The sequence below is a fragment of the Melospiza melodia genome, chromosome 3 (genome assembly GCF_035770615.1).
Source record: "Melospiza melodia melodia isolate bMelMel2 chromosome 3, bMelMel2.pri, whole genome shotgun sequence".
Taxonomy (NCBI): Eukaryota; Metazoa; Chordata; class Aves; order Passeriformes; family Passerellidae; genus Melospiza; species Melospiza melodia.
The window spans coordinates 135,387,897-135,410,855 of record NC_086196.1 but is presented as its reverse complement, the minus strand read 5'-3'; positions in this window follow the sequence as shown (position 1 = coordinate 135,410,855).

Genomic DNA, 22,959 nt, shown 5'->3' with positions numbered 1-22,959 from the left:
ATGACCCTGCTTGAGCAGGGAGGAGGGACCAGATGAGCCACTGTGGTTCTTTCCATCCCTTTTTTTGATTCTGTGATGCTGTGTGCATTTAAGGGACCCGTGACGAGTCGTTACTTCACCTCAACTTTTAGAACCAACTAAGAGTTAGTTCTCAACAATATATTCAGTGGGTAAAGAGGGGACCTACCCCAAAGATCTGCATTTGTTTTCAAAATAGAGAATTACCTATGGGCAAGTTAATCTGTGTAGCCTGTTGGAACTCTTGGTGTGCTGCCCACCATCACAAAATGATATCTGATAGGATCAATTATTTACTTATATTAGGTGAATTCCACCTTTTCCAACATTTTCTTAATTTTCTTTTCCAAGTCATGAATGTCCACACTTCATCTATTGTTTTTTCTATTTCCTAATAATCTTTTCATACCCAGAACAGAAATGTTTTCAACATTGGCTAGTGTGCACCTTTGAGTTTTTCATAGAACCACAGAATAGTTTAGCTTGAAAGGGACCTTAAAGGTCATCTGGTTCCAATTTCCTGCCATGGGCAGCAACACCTTCCACTAAACAAGTGTACAAATGCTCCCAAATATTTTGGATTGCTCTCATGACAAGGCATCCGATGTTCTGTTTGCTCACCTTGGTATAGGACAATTCATATACGAGATCAGGTCTCGACATTTCAAGTTCACTTGTAGGTATGCAGAGTTAAACAGTGACAAACTCACAAAACTAAGTCACATTTTGCAAGGTACATTCAAAAATTTTGGATAGACTGAGGAGCAGGAAAGGCCTGAGGTGAGCAGTGTCTTTTAAAGAGTAGTCAAAGTACTCTGGGCCTGCTTATGGCCATGTTTGGCTGGAAAGCACTAATTAGATTAGATATACTTGCCTAGAAGGCAGAAAGCTTAAAACATTAACTTTTTAAACATGTGCATACATTTGGACTATAACATATTCTGCTTTTCGGAGGTATGCTCTGAGTAAATATCTTGCCAGCATGATGTTATCCCTTAATTTCCTAAATAGAAATATACTGTTTCAGAGTGCACACACACAATTCTTTTGTACAGTGTTGAGAGAAGAGCATGGATCCAAGAATGGTACATTATCTTCTTTTTTTAATTAGGAAATACATAGAAATGCTACACATTTGCTGACATTATGAATTTTGATTTTTATTTTTCTTTTTATATTTTTAAGAACATTTGTTTGTTTATGACTATTGAGGAGAGAGCTATATAAGCATTTTTTTTTCAATAGGGATTACTCAAAGCTTTTAAACAGTATGAAAAGCCTTAAATTTTGTTGTCTTAGCACAAACTAATGAAGAAATTCATGATCCCATGGCAATCTACCTTCTCTGGTTTCCCTCTCCTCTACTTCCCTCTTTGCTGGGGCACGCAAGACCCTTACATAAACATGCAGAGTTACAAAAACAGCACAGTCTAAATAACTTTATTTTGGGAATTGTGTAGTTCTAAAACTGCTGTTCTCACCAAAAATTCCCACTGGGAAGAACTGAGAACAATATTGGGTCAAACAAGAGTGTGAAGTGATAATTTGAGCACTGGGGAGTTTAAATGGATGACTATTTGTGGGATTACTTTTTGTACATCCACAAGGTGATCAGGAAGAACTTTTTTGTTTACCTTTGTTTTTGAAGCTATTTAATAGATAGGGTGAGAAGTAAGAGGCTTGTCCAGCAGATTTTGTTCACCTTTACGTTCTATGTCCATCCAAATCAATTGCTGGGTTGGTTTTTATTGTTTTTCTTTGTTTGCTTGTCTGGTTTCTAAGGCAGGATCCTACAAACACATGGGAACATGAGGGATTTTTTTAATTGGGGAATATGGTCCACAATGCAATGTTCATTCAGTGTAATATTCATTCAATACTTACTCTGGAATTCAGGAAGCCTTAGAAATTCCTTTTCTGAGACTTCAATTCAAGATTTAATCTGCTGAACATTTATAATGGAACCTTGGGAGATCTGCATTTGAGATTCAGCATAGTATTCTACACATCTTGCATCCAAAATCTGGAATTACTTTATTAGACTTTTGTTCAGAACATCCCTGAAAACACAATTCACAAATAAACTCAGATTTTGCACACTCACTGTTGATTTGTGATCTTGGGCTTCAATTTTCTTAAGAGATGTCTGTCTAAATCTCATCTACATACTGATATATCTTCTCTTTCAGGAATTTTCTATTTCATGCAATTTGCACCTCTCAAATTATCTCCTAGCTGAAAGATTTAGAACTTTTTTTTTTTTAATCTGTTCCACTTCACAGATACTGGGTGCGATCCTTTTGTGCTCTTTCAGGAATTTTCTGTAGTATTAAATGAGTAAAGGTATAGAAGGAATTTTTTCCTTTGTCTGTGAGGAGAAGGTAGGATGTGTGGTTAATTGTTGAGTCAGGTAACTCCTACCCCCCATTTGATCAGGACAAGAAGTTAAATTAGTAGAATTGACTGTTTTGTAAATCTTAATTGGGTTTATATGTGCACCAGGTTCATCCCATCTAACTGAACTGTCTCAGACTGGGATGAAATAGTCCCAGGGTCCCTCTGTAGATAAGTGGGGACTGATCTACACATCCATATCATATGTGAAACTTAGGTGATGCTTCTTGCACCCTGGGAAACTCATTTCTCTGTATCTTGAAGAGAAAGTAATGAGAAGACTTGGCAAAGAGAGATTTGGTGTGGGACTCACTCACCTTCAATTTTTGCCAAATTAGGTTGCAGGCTAAAAGTCTTTAATCCCTTGGCAATGACAGAGTTTGCTTATTTTTTAGGACTGCCTAATCCTAAATGTAATACTTAAATTTCAATTCTATTGAAACTTCAAGTGCTGCTTTCACTATATCCAGTTAAGGAAAGTGTGAAGTACTCCAGGACTTGTCTCTGGGACTATGTTGGTTTCCTGATCCCATCTGGAGGATTTTTTTCAGAATTGTGACCCCTTCTCAACTTAACACCCTAACTACCAGCCTGAGTTAGCATTCCTCTAATCTTTTCCCTATATACTGATTGGATTTTGTGTTCTCTCCTCCCCAAGTACCCAAGAGAAGGTATTGAATAGCCTGGCAACCAAAATACTCAGAGACTGAAAGATATGAGTTTAATCCACATCAGGGTGCTTAGCACCTTGAATTTTGATCTCACACTTCATCCTTACAGAAACAAGAAGTAATAATATTTGCATCCCTTCAAGGGGACAAATTGCATCCTAAAACATCTGGTGTTCCATACTGAGTCCTTATACTCTTGGCAGAAGAAAGCCAGGTTAGACTGTCCTGTAAATGTGCTGTGTCAGTAAGAGTAGGAAAGCATTAAGCAGACCAAATTTTTTAGAAATAGTACAGAGAATTTTAGAAGTTATTTAAAACATGCTGAACCATCAATTTCCAGGTGCTGAAAATATCAGTATCCAAGTTTGAACCTTAACCAGGTGACAGGATTTCATCTTTTGGTGTTTAAGGGCTTATATTTCAGCAAAGCAATAATCAGAAGAGTTGTAGTGAAGTCTACTCCAGCCCTTAGTTAATCTATTCCTCAGTTCCAATTTTTAAAATGGGAGTATTGGCACAGGGGATGTGAGATTGTATCTGTTCAGGATAATGAAGTGTCCATATGCTGTGGTGATGGTTATCACTGAAAGACTCAGGAGAGGAGTGGCCTCAGTAAATTGCTGAACAAACTCACTCCTGACAGGGTTGTGAGATCAAGCCCTTAAGCCAAGATATCACAGAAGTCTTGGCAAACAAATCAGATATGTTACGTCTCAGAAACAATGCTGTTCTGCAATGGATAGGGCTTCTCCTTCTTGCAACACTGAAAATCTTCTGTGGTTGGAATAGGGACATATTGGGGTTCCCTAAATCCTTTCCTCAACAGATACAATCTCCCAGCCTCTGCTTCAAAACTCACATTTTATAAACGGGACCTTAGGGAAATAGATTAGCTAAGGGCTGGAGCAAACTTTACCATAACTCCTCTGGTTGTTTCTTTGCTGAAATTTAAGCCTTTAAATTTCAAAACCTTTTGGTTTAGGTCCAAACTTCAATACTGATGTTCTCAGCACTCAGACTGTGATGGTTCACCATGCCTTAAATAACCACCTAAATCAGGCCAAGGATATGAGGGCAGAAAGAAGTGCTTTTTTATCTGTACAGGTCTGGGCTGTGGTTTCTTTACTTTCCCTTGTACATTAAGTTTACCAAAGCAATATGCATCAAGCTAAGAGACCAAGACACAATTCTGGCTCACCAAGAAGGAATTTAGACAAAAAAAAAGAATATAGGCTTGGGAATGTTCTTGAGGAAAAGTTGCTCCCTTACTCTTAAAAGGATACATAACCCTGAACTGCCACAGTTTGCATAGTGCTGTGTAGGGGTTTTTGATGAGAGCTGAAGCCAGAAGGCTTTCCTACTACATTTGCCTAGTTGGCATTACCTTTCCATGGTTCCAGGTGAAGTGGTGGTACAATGCCCACAATTCCTTCAGCTCCCAGACCCACTGCAGCTCCAGCTATAGTAGCTGACAATGTAATATTCATTCAGCAGCTGATTATAATTAAAAATATCAGAATAATTAAAGTCCTCAGCTTGACAAGCAGAGCCATAACTTTGCCTTCAGACATTCCTCTCTAATTAGTTAATTAATCCTAATGCAAATTATAAGCAATAATTAGTCAGCCAAGCTTGACATAAAAGTCTGCTGACTTACAGCTAAAAGGCTTTTCTGGTTGTTGGTTTGTAGGTTCTTAAGGTGTCTTTTGTCCACTCAGGTTTTCTGTGTCTTGGGTCCTGTTAAGTTGCTCCTGATGTATGGACATGAAATTAGTTTGCAGAGTGAGAAAACACAGCTATAAAAATTTGCACTACCATAGGCACTATTTTATTTGCTTAATAAACTGGATAGTCTGAATGTGTATAGAATATAAATGCAGCACATATGCATCCTAATGTAATATAAGCAAGTTTTTATACAATTTGATACATTTAAAAACTTTCATGTTCCCAGATATAGCAGGATTTATCTGCCTGCAGATGGTCTGAGGTGTTCTGGTCAATGACATAATGTAAACTTCAATATGGTTCTAAGACTAAGCAAGATCCTGATCTCCTGTATGACAGATGAAATCAAATTATTCTGTACCAGGATAACTGGTATTTGGTTCACGTTTTTGCATATGTTTTTTGACTGTTAAAGAGAGACAATTTGAGTTATGATCAGATAAATCAGAAGTGTGAATATTGCTTTTTTTCATGGCAATGCAGCTAATATCAGTGAGATGCATTCCACAAAACCCCAGTGCTGTCATATCTCTGAAATAGTCATGATTGATTTGGAACACTCATGGATGTTTATATGTTTTTTCTTCTAAAACAGTTTTTTTCTGAAATTGTTCCTATTCACATTAAAATAAAAAAGTTGCAGTGCTTAAAAAAGTAGAAGGCAAAATGGAAAAATTATTCAGAATGTAGAAATATTTTGTAGTGTGAATACTTTTTCTAACAGAGACATAATCAGAACATATTTTTATACTATCCTATCCTATACTATAAAACATATTTTTATACTATACTATCTTGCTTTCAGTCTAATTTCTCATGTTGTTTAAGGTAAGTGGGATCACAGGACCATAAGACACAAGACACCTGCCTACATTTATTGTACTCCTCTGAGAAACCTGGTTTAGTGGAAAGTGTCCGTGCCCATGTCAGGGGATTGGAACAAGATGGTTTTTGATGTATTTTCCAACTCAAACCATTCTATGTTGTTGTGTTTCTCCTCACATGATTTTTTTGTGATGGTTTAATCATGTTAAATATTATGGCTATGAAGAATGAAACCCAGCAGCCTGTGTTTAACCTGCACTTTTCTTAGCCAATGCAGCTACATTCCCTGTGGTAAAGAATAAAGAGAATAGGAATAAAAAAAGGCTAGTGTCAGGATAAAACCAGAGTAATTTATCTGAGTTCCCTTGAATTTGTAACATTTTGACTCATTGTAAACCTTTAAGTGTCTTAATGAGACTTAAGGAAAACTATAGTCAAGACAAATTTTTATTTGTTAATCCTCTTGCTATTCATCTCACCTTACTTTAACTGTCTGAGCTCTGAAGAATACGACCCAAATAGATATTTTCTAGAGTTAGGGAAGCAAAGAGATTCCTACTGTAATCTGGCCAGGATTACCCCTGGGGACATTGAGTTTTTTCCATGTGTGCAGAGGAAAGATAATGTGATGATAGCCCTGAATTAAGCCTCTCAGTTAAGTGCCTAGAGTTGGGTGAGAAAAATCTAAACCTTGTTAAAGAGCTTGGGTGTTCCAAAATGTGGGATGACATTATCTATTTATAGTGTTGCCCTACTGTCTCTCTGTTCACTTGATGAAAGGAATAAAATAGAACCAGGGCTATTATTCAGGAAATGACACAATGGATTTCAAAAAAAGCTCTTTCAGGCATTTTTCAACTTTGAATTGGCAGGCTGCACAGAGAAACCCAAATGATTCAAGAATGAGCAGATAAATTGTCATGGAATTCTTGAGCGTTTCTTGAGGCCATCAAGGAATGGAGACTGAAGTATCCAATACATAGATAGGAACTTTTTTCTAGCTTTCCATTGGCAGAATGAGGATACTGGAGTATGTTGAACTTTGAGCAATAGAATCACACAATTAATTGGGTTGAAAGGACCCTCCAGCTCACCTGGCTTCCACCCCCTGCCATGGGCAGGGACAACTTCCACCATCCCAGGTTGCTCCAAGCCCCATCCAACCTGGCCTTCAACACTTCAGCAATTTAAAGAATTATCTCAATAAAAAGTCAAGGAAGAGAGATGTCTGTTAAGGAAAAATAAAATCGTAGAATTATAGAATCACAGAATGGTTTGGGGTTGGAAGGCTCTTAAAGTCTATCCTGTTCCAGGTCTCCTGCCATGGGCAGGCACAATTTCCACCATCCCAGGTTTCTCAGGGCCCCATCCAACCCGACCTTGAACTTCCAGGGATGGGACATCCACAGCTTCTCTGGGCAACCTGTGCCAGAGCCTCAGCATGTCCTGAGTAGGGTACACAGTAATCCCAATTGGTGAAGTGCCTAGAAGAAGATGAGCTGAATCACCAACTGGCAATTACTTCTCCAGACCCTTCCCTGTACTTTCTTCACTCATTTCAGCAGGTGTCAGAAATTTTCAGGAATTAATGCTGGGAGTTTCTGACCCTCAAGGGATCTGAAGTGTGATCATATACATTCAACTATTGCACATGTTCTGGATCTTAGCAAGGTTTCTTTCCCCATCACCACCCCTGAACTTGGATTTCATTATGCAGCACTTTATATGTGTGAATTATTTTTCCACTAATGAGAAGTGCAGGGATTTGGGGTGCTAATGAAAAGTAGTAGGAAATTAATGAGAGATGGGAAGCAGGTTAGATTTTTTTCTTTTATTTTCCAGTATGCCTGTGTATGAATGGGAGTTATTCTGTTGTGTCAAGGGGAGAATAGATTAAGCATTTTGGAATGCACAACCCAAGAGGGATAGTTAATCCTGTTTTTGACAATCGCAAATGTAATACGTACAAATGAGGAGAAGCATTATGCATGATTTTCCTCATTTTACATACAGCACAATACATTATTTTCCACCTCTTAATTCATGTCTTCATTAAGTAAAACTGCTCTAAGTCTAACTGGAGCATAGTGTAGATTTGGCAAATAATTATGATCTCAACAATGATACATTAAGTTTTCTTTTCTTTTTAAAATGTTTTAGGATATGATCTTTTCATTAGCAGATTAAAATATCAGATAAATAAATGTGTTAATCAGACTTAGTTTGCTTGGCTACTGTTGACTGTCCAGGCCAACAGCTGTAGTTGTCAATGCCATGCCCAGACAGTGTAGGCATCTGCTCTTTTCCAGGAAATTTGGGATTGAAGAAGACATTTATGCTTTTAACTCATGTATCAAGGCTGAAATCCTAGTGCTGCATGGTTTATCTCACTCATCTGTCAATCCTTCATGCCTCTGCGGGCATCCCACATAACCCAGATTTCTTTCCCAAGAAGACTGGACTCGACCCATGGCTGTGGCCAGAAATCCTCCTGTATGACATTCCTCAGGAACAGCTCCAGCCCTTCTTGGAGCCTTTGGTTTGCAGAGAGTCAAATGAAACACCTCCATGTGATTTATGCTTGTTGCTACTTCAGAGCTGCTCTAAATCTTTGTGGGAGATCAGTTTGTGTCCCAGCCAAACCCAGCGTGTTGTAACCTCACCCACGAGTGCTGACTCCTCACAAGGGAAGATGCCCTTAGGCTTCAAAGAAGGGAAAAAAATAGTGTCTCTTTTTTTTTTTTTTTTTTCACTTAGGAGTGTAATGATTTTAACTCTTTAGCCTTTATTTAACAGGCAAATTCAAACTGCCAAAGTAAACATGTTTCTATATTAAAAGACTGCAGTTGTTTTGGGTTAATTATTGTCAAGACTGGTACAAGGTAAAGCTAGGTAGTTATTAAACATTAGCTGGGGAGATGTTTAACAGTGGGGTTCTCCAATTTAAAGAAATAAATACTGCTTTCTTTTTTTAAATTACTAAATACAAAATGCATCCTTATAAGCCACTGGCTAAACAGTAACACCATTGTGTTATTGTTACTGAACACTGGAATACAATGAAGAGCAATTGTTTTTCTTCTCAGGAGTAAACACAGGACAATTTTATTTTATTTTATTTTATTTTATTTTATTTTATTTTATTTTATTTTATTTTATTTTATTTTATTTTATTTTATTTTATTTTATTTTATTTTATTTTCTGCTATATGTAGCTGTAATAATCAGTAAAAGAATGACCTTATTTGAAATAGATATTGCTATTGGGATTCATTATGCTTATTTTTAGTTTTCTGTTAATTAACATCTGGCCTAAGTCAGTTCTCAAAATCTCCTCTACAGAGAGTTTTGGGGACAATCTACTCTTTAAAGATGCCAGTCTTACACTCTTAAGGAGCATGGAAGCTGAATTCCCATACTGATTTCCCATATTCCTATAATCATTGTTCTACACCAGGCAAGAGAACAGCTGAAATCAAGGAACTGCTTTCCAAGGCTACAGCAAACCAGCATAAGAACATGTGGTCTAGATAAAACAGCTTAGGAGTGAACAGGAAACTCCTTTTCCAAAGGTTGGAACCAATGGCCTGCCCTTATGGTAAGTGAATAAGATCTTACCATATATCCTAGTTATGGTAAGTAAATAAGATCTTCCCTGCACTTAGAGATCCCTTACTTTTCACCAAGGTATAGAGCTCAGTAGCAAAGCTGATAATTCTAGGAAGAATAGGAACACACTCCTAGATGCTGTCAGGGAGGTGGCAATGTAAGTGAGCTATTTTATGTTCAGTATTTACACTAAAATCACAGTCAGCTGTTGCTTATGTGACAATTGTCTTGAACACATTATATTTGGGCTTGGGAAGAATGAATTAAGAGAAAAACTAACTTTGCAATGTTCGACATTGTCATGTAGCAGTTCCAGTAAGAGATGAGATTAATGGTTCAGACTTGCATTTATGTTATAAATACTCCATATGTTGTACTGAGATGACATTCCTCTCCCAAGTAAACAAGCACAGCTAAAGTCAAGTGTAGATTTAGGTTGGACATAAGATAGACCTTTTTGTTTTACAATAAGGTTGATGTGACACTGTCAGTATTTGCCCAGAGAAGTTGTGAATGACTCATCCCTGGAAGTGATCCAAGTGTTCCAGGTTAGATGAAGAGAAGCCCAATCTAGCTGCATATGTCCCTGCTTATTGCCGAGGGCTTTTTCTTTAGGATCATCTTTAAGGTCACTTCCAACCCAAATCATTCTATGATTTCAAATTGAGAAATTTCAAGTTTTCACAAAACAAGCTAGATTTTTCTTAAAGTTTAAGTTATTGGCATAACTTTAAAAAGTCTTTAAACATCACACTTTCTACAACTTGGATAGAATTTCAAGATTCCATACTGTTCCATGGAATTCCTTGAATTCAGACAAAAGGAAAAGCTGATACATCACACTTTTTTGATCTCAGCTTATGCCATCAACTCTTTGAGGGAAGCAGTGAGATTTCTGTTTGATAAGCAGCCTTTCTACCAAGAAGAAAAAAAAAAGGAGAGACCAAGAGTGTCTGAATGAGTGATAAATTCCTGATAGAGAGTGAAGTGCCTGACTGTGCACGGTCTGCCTTTGAACAGTTGGGTTTCCTGAGTAGAAATTCACCTTTCTGGAATGTCCATCAGGCCAAGCCTTCCCCCTTCTTGCTAAAGAAAGTGGTTGAGCACTCGTTTAGTACTGAACTGAGCAAGTAGCTGTTGCAAGACCTAGCCTGGAGATCTGCATTCCTCCAAGAACAAACCTGAAGGTGTTGCAAAAGAGCAGTTTCACAACTCCAGTGATGGTTGAGGTAATGGGGAGATATTGCATCTCTTCATTATTTCTTTTCCTGTGAAGCACAGAAGCTCAAGATCCAAATACCTTCACCATGTGATCATCAGAGCCCACCTGCAGTGAAAAAAACCCTGCTGTTTCTTGAGATTGCATAATCAGGTATGGAACACTGCTGGCTCATATTGGAACTGGCTGTCCAAGCTTTCTCCATGATGAATAAGGGGAAAATTGAAATATTTAGAAAAAAAATTCATTATCAGTCCAATGAATCCTGAATTCATTCTGTCCAATGAATGCCCACTTATCCATCTCAGCAAATTTTGCCTCCCTGCCTATCATAAAAGAAACTAAGGTCACTGTCTCTGATAGGAACATTTACAGTGTCAGCCGGGTTAAGTATCTGAAGTTAAATGATATTAAACCCCTCTGGTGACACTGCTGGGACTAATTTTACCCAAATTTAGTTCACTGTGGTGGCTGAAACTTTGCTGTTCACCAGGTGTGCAATGAGGTGTTCTAGTACTCTCCCTTCTTACCAGAACAAAGGGAGAAAATGAAATGGAAAAGCTCATGGGTTAAATAAAGGTCAGTCACAGTTGATATGCAAGCCAAACTCATCCTGGATGGAAAATTAATTTAAATTTTGCCAATTAACAACAGAGTAGGACAGTGAGAAGTAAAAGCAAAATTAAAAAAAAAAAAATCACCTTCTCCCACTTCCCCACATATTGTTGGGCTCTTCATTCTTGAGTCTTCTGCAGCACAGAGGGGATGGGGAATGGGGATTTGGGTCAGTTCATGACACTTGTGCCTCTGCCATGCCCTCCCTCTCAGGCTGTTCCCCTGCTCCAGAGTCAGCTCCCTCCCAAGGGATGCTGCAGGCAGGATATTGCCTTTTGCAAACTTCTCCAATGTGTGCCCTTCCCAAAATCTGCAGGTTTGCAGGAATTACTCCAGTGTGAGTACTTTTCCATGTCATTCAGCCCTTCAGGATCAGACAGGCTTTCAGGATCAGACCGCTCCTGCTTGGTTCCTTCACAGGTCCCAGCTCCTGACAGAAATGCTCCTGCGTGGATTCCTCTCGGTGAGCTGCAGCTTCCCTCAGTCTGTGTGGTTTATCTCCCTCATCTTCCTATCCTTTGTGCCTGCTGCAACTTGGGGCTTTTTGCTGACATGATATTGACACTGTGATGGTCATTTAACCCTGAAAAGAAAGAGTTATCAACTATTTTTGGGAATATTACTCCTTTTTGTTGGAGGAACCAAGGCAGTAAGTTCTGTGTTATGGCTAAGATTTTCATCGTTGTGTAAGGAACCTTGAAACCAACCCAGTTTCAGTATCTGCATTCTCTGTGTGGCTCTGAAGAGTTTCTATTTTTAAACTGAAATTGGAACTTACAAGTAGCCAGGCTCCTATGCTGCATTAAAATACTCAGTCAGATACTCTTGGTTCTCCTACTAGAAAACTTGCACCCATTCTGGTGGGTGTTCAGACTTTGGAAGGAAATAGATTTTAAATTTTCTTCTAATTAAAAAAAAAAAGGAACAAATTTAACAAATTTTATGACAGGAAAATGGACTCATATAGAGAAAAATGGGTTTTTTTTAGTAACCCTGAACAGCCATAGTTAAACTTAGAACAAACTTTTTTTAAATCCAATTTTTAAAAATAGAAAATCAAAGTCTCTCAAAAAAACTTGAAATGGAGTATTTTGAGCTTACCAGGATGTTCCATTCTTTACTTGTGTGTTTTGGATGGACAAGAATGAGTTGAAATCAGAATATTTCCGCCCCACATTCTATGCTCAATTGCTCAGCATTTTCAGATGGAAAAAATATTTGCACTGGAAATTTTCCAGGCAGCTTTCCTTTGATTTTTCCAAGCTGATTCCCTCATTCCTTAGGCTTCTGGATAGAAATTCTCAGCATGGAGTCATGATCCAAACTGCTTATGAACCTCCAATTCTAAACAGTGTCATTTCAGAAAATTTCCAGATCTAGCACTAAACCTGTGCTTGTGTGGTGTGTGCCTGTGGCTTTTTTCCAATGAGATTGTTTGCTCCCACTAAGGTGGAAAAGCCCAGGAGCAGTCTGAGAAGGTGCAAGCATTGCAATGTCCCTGATTCCTCAGCCTCTGCTGCCCTGAGTCCAGTGCCCAGGTGGGAGCAGGATTCCAAGGAGTGTTACATGCCGTGGGACCCCTGATGTGTTGTAATTAAACATCTGTGTTAAATAACTCTTGCTGAGCCACTGTGACAATCTGCGGGGTGCTCGACAGTCCTGAACATTTTCCATCTCTCATTTGGGCAGGTGGTCTCAGGTTTGAGCTCTGCTGTTCAAATAACACCAAGGGCAGAGATGCGATGTCAAGACCTCTTCAAGGCCTTTATTTTGGTTTTGTTGCTGGTGTTATTTTTAATGTTCTGTGGTAATCCTGAATTTCCATACACAGCAGAACAGAGATATTTATATTCTGTGTATTTACAGTTATGTGTACAGCTGGCAAAATGTTACAGATTATTACTTGGCTTAGGAGTCTAGAACAGTTACATACCACAAAATAAGTTCATACTAGCAAAGGGAAATTACTTAAATGCATCTGTGGGGGAAAAAAGGCTAATCATGGATTTTCTTGCAGTCTTAGACTCTGTCTCTAGAGTATTTTTGTAAACATGGAGTTCTTCAAGACCTCATAACTCTCTACTGGGAAAAAAGGCTGTGTCTATAGCCACAAATAAATTAAAGCCAGAGACTTTTCTCACCCTCCACCCCCCAGTTATCCAGAATATTAAATAATTCACATGCTTCTTGTATGGTTTTGGCTTGCACTGGCTAGCATTCTCCTGGAGTTTGCCTGGGCATGGTCCAGGGGATTTGCATGTGCTATGGACTGCTCTGAGCAGGAAGTTTGGACACTGTCTGGAGGGAAGGAGAAGTCAGACATGTGTCTGTAGGTCAGGCTCCTTACCTGCAGGCTGGGACTGACCTCTAACTGAGCCATGACTTGTTTTATTTAAATACAGAATCACAGAACCACAGAATCATCAAGGTTGGAAGAGAACTTCAAGATCATCTGGTCCAACTGCCAACCCACCACCTCCTAAACCTCATCACCAAGTGCTGCATCCAGATGCCTCTTAAACCCTTTCCAGAGCTGGTGACTCCATCACCTCCCTGGGCAATTTATTCCAATGCTCAAAAGCCCACCCAACCAGACATTTCACCTTCAGTTAAAAAATTATTTCTAACATCTAATCTGAATTTCCCCTGGTGGAACTTAAGGTCATTTCCTCTCACCTTTTTGCTTGGGAGATGGCAGAAGAAGCTGACTTCCACCTCTCCACATCCTCCTTTCAGGGAGTTATAGAGAGCAGTGAGGCCCCATGCCCCATGACTCCTCCTGTCCAGAAAATCGTATACACAAACCCAAAAGTTCAAAACCAAACCTCTTGTTAAAATTTGGCTTATGGGCTTGGACCAGACTCCTTCTGCTGAGATGTTCCTCATACAACCCAGCAGAAGGAGTCTGGTCCAAGCCCAGAGATGATCCTGAACTGATTCATGAAGGTTTAAAGCAGAAAGGCAAGCAGACCTTCTGCCTGGTCAACCTCTTCCTTCTTGCAGTCATAAGGACCATAACAAAGGACAAAAATAGGTGTTAATTTTAATATCACCAACTCTTAAAATTCATTCAGCTAAGTCCACACTGACCCAGGCATCCTGTGTTTAAAGAAATCACCATCCATGTTTTGTTTCATCCTAAATGTTTGTTCTGGAGAGGTCTTCAGACCTTTTCTCAAAAAGACCAACCCAAGGAAATTTTTGCTTGAGAGCAGTGTGGATTCAAAGTGTATGTGAGGTATCTTATTAGCTTTGAGTTTATTCTCAATTCAGTCACAGGAAATATCCATTTTCCTGAAGAAGCAGCAGTTGTCATATTCTGCTGCTGTAGTGTGTGTAATATCAGTCTCATGTTTATTTATGCATGTAAAGATTTTATTATTTACATTTAAATATTTATAACATTTCTGCATAAGCAGCCAAAAAAGTTCATCTCTGCCCTTTAGGAACTAAGCAATTTCATTTTACTAGGTAGACTTTTTTCTATATAAATAATTGACACATTGATTTCTCCCTCTGTCTTGATGCTATTGATATTATTTCTTAAATGCAAGAGGGTTATAGAACTAACAGACTGACTGGTCTGTTTTTATTGCCTATCAAATCCAAACAGACTAATATATCACATGAAGGATCTGGAAGAGGGAGTGGTGATAAAACACTAAAAAATAGGAATGAATTCATTAGAATTCAGATATGGAAGCCTATGCTAATTACATTGCTACATTGAAAAAGTGTTTGTTTCTTCCTGGAAATAACTTTATGTAAATTTTTTTTTTCCCTGAGATTAGCAGTACTGTCTGGCTGCATAGCAATAGATATAATTGTGGTCCTTCTTTCAGTGGTACAATCTTAATATGATTTTTGTAAAAGACAAAGTATTTTATCAGGATCCAATGAAGCCATGATGATTAAATGGGAGCCTGCACTCAGAACAGGTTTTCCACTGTCCAGTGGACCAGTCACATCTTCTTCTGAGGGTGAGAAGAACATCTTGTTTATTCGCCCCTTCCTCCTTCACCACTTATTTTGAACAAGTTGAAACTGTCTTTAAATTTTGTCTTCAAGACTTCTGCTGATAAAAAACTCTTCTCACTGCTGTCATAACAATGACAGAAACAAAATCAGTACCCAGTGAGAATTTGAAAAATAGAAGGTGAAAGCGTATGCACCATTTGTGGAAAAATAAAAAAGCAGATAAAAATTCTTCCCTCATTTAATACTATCTCAACACAATGATGCAATGACCAATGGAGTTAATTTTTTTTTCTTTTTTTAAAATTTCATTTAAGTCTGCAATTCCAGTCAAGGGGAAAGCAAATCAATTTTCAAGAGGTCAATTCTGTCACCAAACAGGGCTGACTAAATGGAATTACAGGTATGTCAGGCATTTTCACCAGTTGCATCATTGTGCAAGGCTGCGGCCAAAGACACAGAAAGAGAAAATCTCATCTTCATCCATTGTGTTTACAACCCAAGCAATCAACACAGTGGGAAAAACAAATCAGGAAAACCAAGTGACTTATCCAAGGTGTCAGGTAAATTGGAAATCCAAGAGTAATGTCCAGGCTCTGTGCTCTAAATCAATTAGCTACTCTCAAGTCTGTCCTGTTTCACAAACGGAAAACACAGTGCTATTTCTTTTAATGAGTGATCATGGTTTGTCTTCCTTTGGCTGCTCCTCATACTTTTTCAAATTGTGTATTTTTCCCACATGGCAGCAAACTGAGAGATTGTTCTAGCTTCTGAGCAGTCCTTAAAATCACACTCAACTCACCACATAATTTGCTACATAAATTTTCTTTACAGGTGTTCAGGAACCACAGCCTGGGGGTAAGTTTCCATTGTTTCTCCTGGATCTATTAAAACAATCTCATACTATTTCAGTTTTCTATTTTAATTTTTAGGGTTTCATTATGTTTCCTTTTCAGATTTAGAGATGAATGTTCTTTCTTTGCTTGATTACAAAAGTCCAAGTTTATATGGAATGCAGAAATCTGCTCCAATGTGAGTGCCACCGTCTTTGCAACCTGCTCAAATAACTCAAGGGAAAAGAAGGAAGAGAGAGGAAGAAAAGGTAAAGGAAAAGTCGTAGCTGATAATTTTAACTGTACCTAAGAAAAAAACTATACCTCCGAAAAAAATCTCACATTGGAGCAGATTTCTACATTCCATATAAACATCTTCATTGAGATTTAAAGTCGAGAATGAAAACTAAATAATTTCTATCAAAATGTTTCCATTGTTTTTTCCTAGATCCTGAGTCACAAAAAGACATTGTTTTAAATTTATAACTTTAATGTTGAAATTCAGAGTCAACTCTGTCCATTATTATTGGGATTTATTTATGTACTTTAAGCAAAGTTAGACACCTTCACACAGAGTAGTCAGACCAGGCTCCTTTTACACACAGGGGAGATCAAGAGCTGTTTTCAGAGAGCTGTTCATCTCCTTCTGGGGTCTAAAAGTTAGGAAAAGAGTCTGACATGGCAGGCATGAATTTTTCTTTGCATCAACAATTAAAGGAAGTTACTGCACCACTCAGTCCTGGATGCAGAGCTTCCAGAGCTCAGATGGCAGGTGAGATAGATCTTGTTTCTGTGACCTGTCTGTATTACAAGTATTGCACAAAATGAAGGATGGTTTCTCCTGAATGTGGAGAAGCCATATTTTTGCAGATTACAGATACTTCCAGGTTTTTACATTTCTGGGTTTCAGAATAGAAGGTTTATAAGTCTTCTGATATTGCCTTTTCAGGCTGTTTCTTTTAATTTTGGCTCTAGTATGAGGTCCAAATACATAAAATAACTAGACCATAAACTTCTACAGAAACCTCGGGAAGTTCTGGATGTATGGCTATACCTAGAGAAGCTCTGGCTGCCCCATCCCTGGAAGTGTTTGGATGGCCTTGGGGCAGCCTGGTCTGGTGGAAGGTGTCCCTGCCTATGCCAGGGGGTTGGAACAAGGTGATCTTTGAGGTCCCTTCAAAGCAAAAGCATGCTCTGATCCTGATTGCCAGCATCACCACAAGATCTTTCCCCTGTAGAATAAATTTCACCTACAAAAATACATCTTCTGGTGGAGGGTGAAGGGTTGCATTGATTCAAATTTTCAAAATTAAAAAAACCTACAAACAGGGAAGGTTTGGAAATACCAAGGACAGATTATTTTAGGAATTTAAGTAGCTTAAGCCCATTGAAAAAACTGAAGTTTAAGTGTGTTCCTTAAAAGCAAACTGTTCTGTAGATCATGGAATCTTAGAATCATTGAGGTTGGAAAAGACCTCTAAGACATTGAGTCCAAGGATTCCTGCTACTGATGCCAACATCCAGAATGCTGATAACCCCAAGGAAATTTCCTCACTAAGTAGGGCCACTTACAAGAACTGAGGGACTGCCATTGTAAGTGACTTGCATGAAAACTGTGACTAGGACCTGCATATAAAGAGAAAAATCCTTCATAAGTTAAGAAATAGATTATTTTCCTTTTTATCTTTTTTATCTCTTACTAAAGCTCTGCTACTGCTTTTGGTCTATATAGTCAGCTAATGAGATTTCCAGTTCTTCAGGCAATGAGTCAAGTTGTGCTGGAAGAAAAGTTGTGCCTGGATTCATTGCAATGCATTCATATACTATTAAGAAATATTTTACAGAGCAGCGCTTTTAAACAAATATTAAATTCACACAATTGTTAATCGGTGTGCCATCTGGAAACATTTGAAAGTTTAGACTCTTAATTGCCTGAATCTCATAAATGTTCAAAATTGTTGCATACTACAGGCTATATTGCATTTAGGACTTTTTTTTTTTTTTACTGTATAAATACATGTAATTAAAACGTGAGATAGGGACACTTTCCAGCAGCTGTTGTGAGAGCTGTAACCATCTTCCCTATTAATCTTCAGGGATTTGAAATATGTGTTGCTGAGCACCAGGGTCAATGACATGCTGCTACATTTGAATCCCACCATTTGACAAAGCATTGCATTCTGTTTCTAAATTCTTTCATGCGACTGACAGCTACATCCATTTCTACCCCAGGCCACTCTTTAAATTCCTTTGTACTTGTAGAAGCAAGTTTGCTGGCTCAAGAATTTTGTCTTAACTCTGCCTCTAAGACTTGTCAATGGTAAATTAGGACAAGAAATTCTAATTTATGTTTCAAAGACACCTATGGTAGTAAGAGAAACTATTTTTATTTACAATTTTTTTTCCCTCAAAAGTGTCAAATCAAAGACTCTATAATTACTATATATTTTCAGGAGATGTCATCTTATATTGACTTCAGGGGGCAAGTGGTGGATAGGGTTAATCTGAGAAAAGTCAGTGAAATGCACAAAGATTGCTGTTCATGGCAAATGTTACTTGGAGAATTAACTATCTCAGTAAAAACCCAGAAATATTTGGGCTACCAAATATTGAGCTGCTCTCCTCCAGGACATTTGAGCACAGAGGCAGGAGATACTGTAGAGGGAGGGCAAATTCTTCTTGTCCAAAGGTCAGCGGAAGAGTTTCTCTTGTCCTATGCCCTGAATGGTTTTGTCCAAGTCAGAGAAATGGAATTCCATGCTGGAGCATCTATTGGTTTTCAGCAGACAGTTCAACAGTCTGCATGAGCTTTAACAACATTGCTCTCTTGCTTTCTCATTAAATTCTCCAAGTGGTTTTTTTTTTTTCCTGTATTCCCTCGTTCTCCACCACAAATCACAGATATTCCTTTAATTTTCTGTATCCTCATCAGCTCCCAAGTTATGACCATCAACTACTGAGACCTTTTATAGCCAAAAAAAACAGCTGGCAACATATGTGGTGTAGACACCTTTGTCTTGCTTCCAGATACAAAAGAATATTTTATTAAAGTGGACGGGTTTTTTCTGACTTAATTTACAGATGTGAAATAACTGTGATTATTACCCTAGGGAAGATGTGTAGTTAGGAAGAGAAAGAAGTGACTCATGATGGCCCCTGTTGGTGTATTTTGAAGGGATGTTTGTTGTGCTCCTGTGCAGGGCCAGGAGTTGCTCTTCCATGATCCTTACAGATATTTTATAGAAATTCTCTGGTTATAACCCAAGACATTCTGTGAGTCTGTGATTCTGAGTTGGTCGCTGATGGGAAGGATTCCCTCTCCAAACATCAAGTAGAAAATTTTGGTGTGTAGAGTTGCCAGAGGATACAAGAAATAATGACTGGATTTCCTTGCCCTTAATCCCATTTCTAAGAGGATATCCATTAGAGGAAAGGAAAAACATGTTTGGACACAAGAAACCCTACATGCTGGGGAGGCACAGAACTAGCAAAGCATTACTATGGTATGAGAAAGGTATAATTTTCCTTCTTTCTTTTAGATAAGAACTAGTATGAAATTAAATAATTCTTCTTTTTTTTTTTTTTTTTTTGTTTTCTTTTATATCCCTAGTACAAGAAATAAGCCATAAACTGGACCAACTAAGATTTCTCTTGCTGTCTGCATTTTATTTCCAAAATGTCTTTTCCTGTTATTTTTCAGTGGTAGACCTGTGTGGGATCGGACAGCTCCAGGAAAAACCCTTTGTCCAGTGAGCACATGGAGAACTCAGTCAGATGGGGCAATAGTGGACTTGCAAAATCAACTGCTTGTCCTGCCCTTTCATCCTGACAACTCTGATAAGACAACTCCTCTTAATCCCTTTTCTGCCCTCCTGCAGGTGTGAGGGATGGAGCAATGACCTCTGTTTCGAGAAAAGGGCAAGCAAATGCTGCTTTTTCAGATTGTGATCCCACAGAACCACTGAAAACTGAGAGCTGCAGCATTTCTTCTTTATTATCACAATCTTCTTTTTTCCTTGAGCTTATCTGCTCTTGAAGGAACACATAATATCTTGAGGAGAGATTTTTAGACATAGAAGGGCACCTGTAGCAGTTCTTATACAGACATTATTGGAAACATGCAGAAGAGGAAAAACTAGAGCTTTAAATCTGTATTTTTGTAACACAGCTGACAGAGCATAATGCAAGTAGGGCTTCCATACCTTTGGGTTATGAAATGAGAGATACAGGACCTGAGTTATTAGTGTTAAAGAAAAAGAAAATGCTGGTTTAGCAGAAATGAAAAATCCTCACCAATTGACTCATGCAGTCTTTCTGTAAGTATAAAACCAGATCCACAAATACAGGATAAAGAAGCAGATAATTTTGAATAGATGGTGGGGGGAGAGCTGTTCTTTAGACACAGTTACAGCACAGTTAAACTCTGTGGAGCACTGACATTCAGAATTCCAGGTTGCTATTTCAAGTCATCAGCCTAAGATCAGATTTCTCTGTACTTAATATTTGGCACCTGGTTTTGTCCTTTTGTTTTCTGAATTTGGAGAGATTCCTCTGTCCCAAATTCAAGGTCTGACCTACAGTCCAATGTAATTTCTTTCTGCTGCTCTAGCATTTGATGGAAAGGGTGATTTCAACTCTCTTATCTTGGGTTAGAGAGAAAAAATATTTCTTTTTACCAATCCCTACTGCTGCTTCCCTATGTGACACTAGGCAAATCATTCTACCCTTCTTTTTTTTTTTTTTTTTTGGTCAGTATTCCTCTCTTTCAATCTTACAATTCTAGTCTAAAAGTATTAATTTCTTTGGTGTATTTCAAGTCTTATCATTTCAGTCATTTTAGTTGCCTGTAAGACAAATGAAGACAAAAAATTCTACTGAAATCAAAGAATCATACAATATCCTGAGATGAAAGGCCCAACTAGGAAGTCCAACTCCTGTTCTGACGAAGGAAGACATAGAATAAATCAATGGGGCATGAGAAAAATTCCTCGAAAAATGCCTCAAAAAATGCAACAAAATCAGTTCTTTTTAATCAGTGGGACGAGTGAAGCCATGCTAGAAATGGGTTCGTGTTTTCTACTGGTTCTTCTCATGTCCAAGTTGGTGCAAGCTCCAATTCAGGCTTGTGAATGGTTGTAAAATTCAGAGATTCTCTTTATTCTAACGATTATCTGGTATCAATAATGACTCAGATTACATTGAGTCTACTCTGCAGACAGGTCACACAATTTTACAAAACTCCAAGTCTGTAACATCCTTGCAATCTGTACCCCATCTGTCAGATTTTGGCTGAAATGGGCTGACAGATGTTTTGCAATGCTGCTGCTTCTCTCCAGTTCCACCACATTCCTGCCCCAACATACCTTTGACACACACTATGATATGCAGAAAAGATTGCAAAGCAAGGCTCTTAAATTCCTCTTCGTGCCTTATAATAAATCCAAATCAACACTTAGAACAACCTGGTCTAGTGGAAGGGGTCCCTGCTCATGGCACTGTGGCTGGGAGATGATTTTTAAAGGCCCAAATCATGCTGTGATCTGTGATTGTCTGATTAGACAAGCTTCATGTTGATTGGCCTGATATTCACTATTTATCCTCTTGTTTCTTACTGCTTCCCTTAGCTTTTTTTTTTTTTTTTTTTTTTTTTTTAATAAAAGAAATATATTGACTACTAACTCATTTCCCCTGAATCTTTCTCACACACAACCCACAGAATTTCTGGGTTTAGGCAATGCAAGAACAAGTTAAATCTTTCTTCTTTAACAACCAGGCTGAAGAAAGGGTTAAGGATATTTTCTGCACCTGGAAATTTTTTCAGCAGTAGCAGAGATGAGCAGTCAGACAGCAGCCTTTGATCTTTCCATGCTGTGTCACAGCTTGTGCACAAAGGTATTTCATGTGTGGTTTGGGAGCATTTGCCATCGGACTGGGAAGGATGGGGAGTGCCATGATAAAGAGCACTAAGGAGACACAGAGGCCATGTTCTGAGGCCATGTTTCCTCACACAAAGCTGTCAATATCCCTTTCCTTCTATAACATCACCACAGCTGGATGGTGACACAGCTGAGGGCAATCCTTGAAAACTCCATCCTGCAAAGTCTTCCCTGCCTCAAGCGTAGCTGGACATAGAGGCGGAATTATATTTCACAGTGTCATCAAGACAGTGCCCTGTAGATCTGAATCTCATTCCTTTCACAGGAATCAAGGCCCAGATTTTTCCTGTATGACCTAAGGTGCCTGAGCTGGTGTGGAGTTATTATCCAGCAGGGGAAGAAAGAGAGAGAGAGGCATCTCAGAAGACTCAGCCATCCTACCTGACATCTAAGCCATCCCAGGAATACACCTATCCCTTTCTTTGTATTGACTCCAAAAGCAGTCCCTATGGCCACAGAAATCTTGAGTGAGTGCTTCAGGCTGAGTGAGGTGAATCTGTGGACTGTATAAACCATGGTGAGAAAACAACCAGCTCAATAACATCTTGCAAAGGAAGGTGTCATTTCAGAGTTCATGAGGCTGAATCTGAATGACTTCTGATCTTAGTATTCTTTCCATAAAATTATATGATTTGACTGGAATCATAGTTTCAGACTGCTTTCCCTTGCATGTAATGCCAGTGATTTGGTTTTCTTTTATGACAGATATAAGGTACAAATTACGGTGGTTGAACACAGTTTATTAAGACACATTTTATACAAGACCTATTTTTACTACATGTGGTGAGAGAAGACATGGTCACATTTTTCTTCAAGGTGTTTTTCAGACTGTATTAAACAAACCAGGACAAGCAAATCCCCGTTAAATCAAGGAATTATAGTGGAAATCAAATTCAATGTTGTATATCCCCTACCATTTTATCTGTAGGAGTGGAATCATTAGGAAGTTAAGCTGAAAAGGACTGCATGAAATCCTCTACTTTACTCCTTAATAGGAGACCAAGATGCAAGATTAGCTAAATCCAAACCCTTTTGAAAGCTACTTATCTAATCTGCATTCAGAACTCCCCAGCAATGGATATTCTACCTTTTCTCCTAGTTCTCAGAAAATATAATCCAGTATTTCACCTCCTATC